We start from the raw sequence: 9,195 nt of genomic DNA on the forward strand, positions 1-9,195 counted from the left end.
GAATAAACAGGTTTGGTCCCCCAGGCAGTGTCCCAAACACCCCATTTAAAAAGTACAGTTTATCAGTTTTAATAAAAAAAAAAAAAAAAAAAGAGGTAACTACGTGCTGGGTAAGAAACCCACTTAAAATATAAAGGCACAAATAATTTGGAAATAAAAAGATGGGGAAATGTGATAACATGCTAACCTAATTATAAAAATAATGGACTGGCTCTATTAAATGTCAAAAAAGTGACTTCAGAACAAGAAGTGTTATCAAGGGTAAAGATCTTAATGTTTATTGAGGTCCATTCATCAAAATGGAAAGTTAAGTGTATGCACATAGTAGCAAAATTCTTAAATGCACAAAGTAAAAACTAATAGAACTAAACGGAGAAAATAAATAAGTCTCCAAATTATACAGAAACTTTAACAAGTCTCCCTTATTATTTGGTAGAACAAATAAGAAACAAGCAAATAACAAACAAATTTGTAACATGCAAAAGGACACTTTAAGAATACAACCAACTTTACCTTACTGACATTTGTGGAATACTCCATCCAACACTAATGGAATACACATTTTTTCATCTCTGCATGAAGCATTCACCAAATTAGACCATTTCTTGGGATTAAAAACACAGGAAAATGGTTGATAACTTGAAAAATGGAAATCATCAGATCCAAGATGGCGGACTAGAGGGTGACTGCATCTCCCATTGCTCCAAAACTCAGGATTCAAGAAGGGGACGCATTGAGAGACTCGGACCAACATAGAGCCGTGGGGGTGAGTCTCTCCCGCTGGGTGAAGCTTGAACCGGGTGGCAGGCCTGGACAGTGGGCAGCTTCTTGGAGCAGGGCAGGGCAGCGAGAGTCTCCTCCCGAGGAGCCCGGCTCCTTCAGGTGGCAGGTGGGGTCCACAGCCAGCTTCTTGGAACAGGCCCACCCAGTGAGAGCTTTTCCACACAGAGCCAACCCCAAGCCCCGGACCCAGCGGTGGGCAGCTTTCTTCGGAAGCACTGCATTATCAAGTTCCTCCAAGACTTCAGGCTACTGAAGGCTGGGAGGTGATACACTGGAAATCTACAGGGACACTATAAGCCAATAGAGGAAATCTGCAATATCTTAGAGTCCCACTGACATCTAACCAATATGAGGAAACAAGGGAAGAAAATGTTCCAAACAAACCTAGATACTATATCAATAAAACCCAATGACAGCACAGCAGAAGAAATGTCAGAAAGGGAGTTCAGAATGTACATAATTAAAATAATCAGGGAAGCAAACAAGGAGATGAAAGAACGAATGCAGTCATTGAAGGAGGAGATGAAAGAGCACATGCAAGCATTAAATGATCGCACCAATCAACAGTTAAAAGAACAAATACAGGAAGCAAAAGATCATTTCAATAAAGAGTTAGAGATACTGAAAAACAAACAAACAAACAGAAATCCTTGAAATGAAGGAAACAATAAACCAGTTAAAAACTCCATAGAAAGCATAACATAGGATAGAACACCTGGAAGACAGAACCTCAGACATTGAAGACAAAATATTTAATCTTGAAAACAAAGTTGACCAAACAGAGAAGAAGGTAGAAATCATGAACAGAATCTACAAGAATTATGGGATATCATGAAAAGGCCAAATTTAAGAATTATTGGGATTGAGGAAGGCTTAGAGAAACAAACCAAAGGATATGAACAATCTATTCAATGAAATAATATCAGAAAATTTCCCAAATCTGAAGAATGAAATGGAAAACCAAGTACAAGAGGCTTATAGGACTCCAAATATACAAAATTACAATAGACCCACAGCAAGGCACATTATTATGAAAATACCTAACATACAACATAAAGATAGAATTTTAAAGGCTGTGAGAAAAAAGAATCAAATTACATTCAGGGGAAAACCAATAAGAATATCAGCAGATTTTCAATCCAGACCCTAAGAGCTAGAAGGGCCTGGAACAACATTTACCAAGCCCTGAAAGAAAATGGATGCCAACCAAGAATCTTATACCCAGCAAAACTTACTTTCAGATTTGACAATGAAATAAAATCCTTCCATGATAAACAAAAGCTAAAGGAATTTACAAAAAGAAAGCTGGCATTACAGAACATTCTCAGCAAAATATTCCCTGAGGAAGAGATGAAAAACAATGATGCAAATCAGCAACGGGAGGAACTAGCCTAAAGGAATAGCCAATAAAGGTGAAACCAAATCATGAGCCAAATGACTGGGAATACAAATCATATCACAATAATAACCCTGAATGTTAATGGCCTGAACTCATCAATCAAAAGACATAGACTGGAGGATTGGATTAAAAAGAAAAATCCAACAATATGGTGCCTGCAAGAGACTCATTTCATAGAAAAAGATGCCCACAGACTAAAGGTGAAAGGATGGGAAAAAACATACCATGCACACGGACACAGCAAAAAAGCTGGAGTGTCCATCCTCATTTCAGATAATGTGGACTTCAAGCCAAAACTAGTCAGAAGGGATAAAGAAGGACATTACATACTGCTGAAGGGAAGCATAAATCAGCAAGACATAACAATCATAAATATCTATGCCCTGAACATGGGCTCATCCATGTATGTCAAACAAATCCTTCTCAATTCCAGAAATCAAATAGACCACAACACAATAATACTAGGTGATTTTAACATGCCTCTCTCACCACTGGACAGATCTTACAAACAAAAATTGAATAAAGAAACCATGGATCTCAATAACACAATCAACAATTTAGACATAACAGATATATACAGAATATACCATCCAACAAAGAACAAATACACTTTCTTCTCAACAGTACATGGATCCTTCTCTAAAATAGAACATGTCTTATGCCACAAAGCTACTGCTAGCAAATACAAGAAGATAGAGACACTACCTTGTATTCTATCAGATCATAATGGATTGAAATTAGAAATAAATGCCAGAATAAAAAACAGAAACTTCTCCAATCCCTGGAGATTAAATAATATGCTATTATATGATGAAGGGATAACAGAAGAAATCAGGAGGGAATTAAAAAATTCTTAGAAGTACACAAGAACAAAGACACATCATATCAAAATCTCTGGGACACTATGAAGCAGTACTTAGAGGAAGATTATTTCATGGGGTGCATTCAACAAAAGAAGTGGAAATCAACGAATAAATGACTTAACACTACAGCTCAAAGCCCTAGAAAAAGAAGAGCAGACCAATACCAAAAGTAGTAGAAGACAGGAAATAGTTAAAATCAGAGCTGAAATCAACGAAATTGAAACAAAAGAAACAATTGAAAAAAATTAACAAAATAGTTGGTTCTTTGAAAAAATAAACAAAATTGATAACCCTTAGCCACACTAACAAAGAGAAGAGAGAGGAAACTCAAAATTACTAAAATTCGGAAAGAATAAGGAAATATCACGACAGACACAAGTGAAATACAAAACATAATTAGAAGCTATTTTGAAAATCTATACTCCAACAAAACAGAAAATCTCAAAGACATCAACAAGTTTCTAGAGACATGAATTACCTAAACTGAACGAGGAGGACATATACAACTTAAATAAATCAATATCAAGCAATGAAATAGAAGAGGTCATCAAAAGCCTACCACAAAAAAAAGTCCAGGACCAGATGGGTTCTCAGCCAAGTTCTACAAAACCTTTAAAGAAGAGCTCATTCCAATACTCCTCAAAGTATTCCATGAACTAGAAGAGGAGGGAACCCTCCCAAACTCATTCTATACAGCCAATATCACCCTGATACCTAAACCAGACAGAGACACATCGAGGAGAGAAAATTTCAGACCATATCCTTAATGAACATCGAAGCAAAAATTCTCAACAAAATTTTAGCAAATCACATACAAAAGTATATTAAAAAGATAGTGCAGCCCGCAATCAAGTGGGTTTTACCCCAGGGATACAAGTTTCGTTCAACATCTGGAAATCAATAAATGTCATTCACCATATCAATAGACTAAAGTTAAGAATCACATGATTATTTCGATAGATGCAGAAAAAGCATTCTATAAAAATACAGCATCCCTTCATGCTCAAAACACTAGAAAAAATAGGGATAGTGGGAACATTTCTTACCATTGTAAAGGCCATCAATGGTAAGCCCATGGCCAATACCATTCTAAATGGTGAAAAACTGGAAGCATTCCTCCTAAAAACTGGAACAAGGCAGGGATGCCCTCTTTCACCACTTCTATTCAACATGGTCCTTGAAACTCTAGCCAGAGCAATTAGACAAACCAAAGAAATTAAAGGGATACGAATTGGAAAAGAAGAACTCAAACTATCCCTGTTCATTGATGACATGATTGTATAGTTAGAGGAACCCGGAAATTCCACCAGAAAACTTTTAGAACTCATTAGTAAAGTAGCAGGTTACAAGATCAATGCTCATAAATCCAATGCATTTTTATACATAAGTGATGAATCTTCAGAAAGAGAAGTTAGGAAAACTACCCCATTCACAATAGCATTGAAAAAAAATAAAATACTTGGGAATCAATCTCACAAAAGAGGTGAAAGACCTCTACAATGAGAACTACAGAACAATAAAGAAAGAAATTAAAGAAAACCTTAGAAGATGGAAAAATCTCCCATGTTCTTGGATAGGCAGAATTAATATTGTCAAAATGGCCATACTACCTAAAGTGCTATACAGATTAAATGCAATTCCAATTAAACTCCCAATGATATACCTTACAGAAATAGAGCAAGCAATTATGAAATTCATCTGGAAGAATAAGAAACCCAGAATAGCTAAAGCAATCCTTAGCAGAAAGAGTGAAGCAGGGGGTATCGCAATACCAGATCTTCAACTCTACTACAAAGCAATAGTAACAAAAACAGCATGGTATTGGTACCAAAATAGACAGGTAGATCAATGGTACAGAATAGAGGACATGGACACAAACCCAAATAAATACAATTTTCTCCGATTAGACAAAGGTGCCAAAAATATGCAATGGAGAAAAGATATCCTCTTCAACAAATGGTCCTGGGAAAACTGGAATCCATATGTAACAGAATGAAATTAAACCCTATCTCTCACCCTGCACAAAACTAAACTCAAAATGGATTAAGGACCTTGGAGTCAGAGGCCCTTCATCTTATAGAAGAAAAAGTAGGCCCAAATCTTCAACATGTCAGCTTAGGATCAGAATTCCTTAACAGGATTCCCATAGCACAAGAAATAAAAGCAAGAATCAACAACTGGGATAGATTCAAACTAAAAAGCTTTCTCTCAGCAAAGGAAACTATCAGTAATGTGAAGCGAGAGCCTACAGAGTGGGAGAAAATCTTTGCCACTCATACTTCAGATAGAGCGCTAATATCCCGAATCTATAAAGAACTCAAAAAACTCTACACCAAGAATACAAATAATCCAATCAACAAATGGGCTAAGGAAATGGACACTTCACAGAAGATCTACAAGCAATCAACAGATATATGAAAAAAATGTTCACCATCTTTAGTAATAAGAGAAATGCAAATCAAAACCACCCTAAGATTCCATCTCACCCCAATTAGAATGGCGATTATCAAGAACACAAGCAACAATAGGTGTTGGCAAGGATGTGGGGAAAAAGGTACACTCATACATTGCTGGTGGGGTTGCAAGTTAGTGCAGCCACTCTGGAAAGCAGTATGGAGATTCCTCAGAAAGCTTGGAATGGAATCACCATTTGACCCAGCTATCCCACTCCTTGGCCTATACCCAAAGGACTTAAAATCAGCATACTACAGAGATACAGCCACATCAATGTTCATAACTGCTCAATTCACAATAGCCAGATTGTGGAAACAACCTAGATGTCCTTCAACTGATGAGTGGATAAAGAATCTGGTATATATCTATACACAATGGAATATTACTCAACTATAAAGAATAATAAAATTATGGCATTTACAGGTAAATGGATGAAATTGGAGAATATCATGCTAAGTGAGATAAGCCAATATCAAAAAACCAAAGGACGAATAATCTCACTGATAAGCGGATGATGACACATAATGGGGGGGTGGGAGGGTTTAGTGTTAGGGTTAGGGTTAGGTTTAGGGTTAGGGTTAGGGAGGGGGGCAAGAATGAAGGAAAGAAGGACTGTATAGAGGGAAAAGAGGGGTGGGAGGGGTGGGGAGAAGGGAAAAATAACAGAATGAATCAAATAACATTACCCTATATAAATTTATGTTTACACAAATGGTATGCCTTTGCTCCATGTATAAACAGGGAAACAACGTGTATCCCATTTTTTCACAATAAAAAAAAGAAAAATGGAAATCATCAAACTATAGCTGCCACAATGAATTTAAACCAGAAGTCAGTAACAGAAAGATATCTGACAATGCCCCCAAATGTTTGTAAATTAAAAAACACATTTGATATAACCTTGGGTCAAAGAAACAATCAAAAAGGAAGCCATAAAATAATTTGAACAGAATGAAAATGAAAACACACCATATAACATTTATGAGCTAAACCGTGGCCAAGAGAGAAGTATATAACACTGAATGCGTCTATTAGCAATAAATAAATAAATAATAAATAAATGGTTAAAGTGAACTTGAACCATGAAACTATAAAAACTAACCTAGACTAAATAAACAACGGTAAAGATAAGAGCAAAAGCAAGGAAATACTAAAACCAGAAGATAAATTTAAAAAGTCGTAAAACAAAAATCTATTAAATCTAGCCCAGTGGATTTTAATCAAGGCTAAATCTGTACACTTCAGAAGTCATTTGGCAATGTCTGGAGACATTTTTGATGAACATAAATGGAGGGAAAGTAGTTGCTACTGGCCTCTAGTATTTAAGACAACGGATACTGTTAATATCCTAAAATGCACAGAATAGTTCTCCAAATTATTTGACCAAAATGTCAACAGTGCTGACTCTGAGAAATTCTGCTCTATTCATACTTTTTAAGGATTAAAAAGAAGGAGGAAAAAGAAAATTACCAATAGTATAAATAAGAGAGAAGACCTCTCTAGAGATACCACAGCTATAAATCTTATTAGCTTATTTTAAGCCAAATAAGTTTGACAACTTTGATGAAATTGCTTGAAAGAGACAAACTAATAAAGCTCACTTAAGAAGAAACAAACATGCATCATAGCCCTATATTATTAAGGAATTAAATTCATAGTTTAAAAACTTTATATAAAGAAAGTTTTATAAAAACATTTTATAAAGAAAATTTGAAACCCACATTTGATAAATTTGTGAACACTATCAAACATTTAAGGAACAAATAGAGATAGCTCTATATAGTCTTTGAAAAATAAAAGGTGGAGGAAACATTTTTCAAGTTCATTACTGTGATGCTAAAACATCACAGTGATTCAAAGAAAATTATATTCTTTATAAATATAGACTCAAAATTTCTTAAGAAAATTAAACACATGTAATCTATATACAAAAAATGATAATCATATCATGATCTGGGGCTTATCCTAGGAATGTAGTGGTGGTTTAACATTTGTAAACAATCAGTTTAATTCATCTCACAAAATAATAAAATAGAAAAAACATGATTATCTCAATTGACAGAAAAAAAATTCAATACCTTCTCAATAATTAAAAAATCCTTTCATCAAACCAGGTGGAGAAGATAACTTTCTCAACCCAATAAATGAGCACCCATAACAAATTTTAAATCATCATACTTAATAGTGAAAGATTGGATACTTTCATTTTAATCTCAATAACAAGACCAGAATGTTCACTATTATCACGTTGGGGCAAATTTGTATTGGAGGTCCAAGTTACTGCGATAAGGCAAGAAAAAGAAATAAAATTCATGTAAATTTGAAAAAATAAAATATTTTAATAACTGATGACATTGTTGATGATGTTAAACATCTTAAGGAATTACCCCCAAAGTGAGTTCAGCAATAGTATATGAAAAAATTTTATACAATTACAAAGGACTCATTCACCAAACCTAAAAATTGAGAGAGAATGAAATCTTTGAACCCCAAGCGATATAAATTTAAGGGAATTAAAAGCAGTAAGTACAAGTAGATTTTATTGTGGGGAGGGGGTACTGGAGATTGAACCCAGGAACACTTTACCACTAAGATACATTCTCAGTCATTTCTATTTTTTTTTTTTTTTCAGACATGGTCTAACTACATTGCTGAGGGTCTCCCTGAGGTGCTAATGCTGTCCTTGAACTTGTGATCCTCCTGCTTTAGTCTCCTGAGTCACTGGGATTCCAGACATGTGTCACTGTACACAGTGAGAAATTTTAAAAATTATCAATGTCATTGACATGATTTGGCAGCTATTTTTAAACCATACCTAAAAATAATAATAGAAAAAAATGCAAGGGAAATGAGATATATTGGTTTTGGAATCCAGTTTCATGATGATGTTTCTATTGCTGTGAGTTCCATTTCGTAATGTTCATGATTTTGCTCTTTGGACACATTATTCATATCTGGTGTGTGTATCCAGGCTCAGTGGATCAACAGGTGGATCCTCAGTGGATCTTCCTGGATGTATCCTGGAAACACTCCTGGTATTTCTGCTGCTAGAACCAAGGTTCCTGGACCCTCACACAACCTAGTCTACCAAATAGCAGGCAATCATGAGGGAACAGGCACAATAGAAAATAAGGTATAAAGGCCATCCAAACAGCTTCTGTTGTGCTAAGGGACTGTAATGGTTAATTTGAATTGTCAACTTGATTGGATTAAGAGATGCAGATGATTAAGAGGCTTCTGGGTGTGTCAGTGAGGGTGTGTCTAGGAATGATTGGAATGTGGGATAGTGAACTGAAGTGGAGACCCTCCCTAAGTGTGGGCAGCACTGCCCAATAGGATGGTGACTTGGATAGAATAAAAGTTGGAAGAACAAGGAAGCAGATGCAGATGCAAGCTACTCAACTATTCTCGAATAGGTTCTTGATTGCTGCTTAGATTGTCTGATGATATAGGACTCTTGCTTCTTCACTCTTCCAAAGCAGACTCTGCCAGTGATTCTCCAGGGAGTTTCCAGAAGCCTTGGTCTTGGACTAGGGTAGCACTGTTGATCCTTCTTGCTCTGGAGCTTCTGTGTCCTGGACTGTGAAGCTGCTGGTTCTTCCAGCTCTCCAATCGCAGATGGCTATTGTGGACTATGTAGCTTCTAGTCGTGTAAGCCCCTTTTATAAATCCCCTTTTATAATCCTACTTCCTGTT

The sequence above is a fragment of the Sciurus vulgaris genome, assembly GCF_902686455.1.
Source record: "Sciurus vulgaris genome assembly, chromosome: 9".
In the NCBI taxonomy this organism is placed as follows: Eukaryota; Metazoa; Chordata; class Mammalia; order Rodentia; family Sciuridae; genus Sciurus; species Sciurus vulgaris.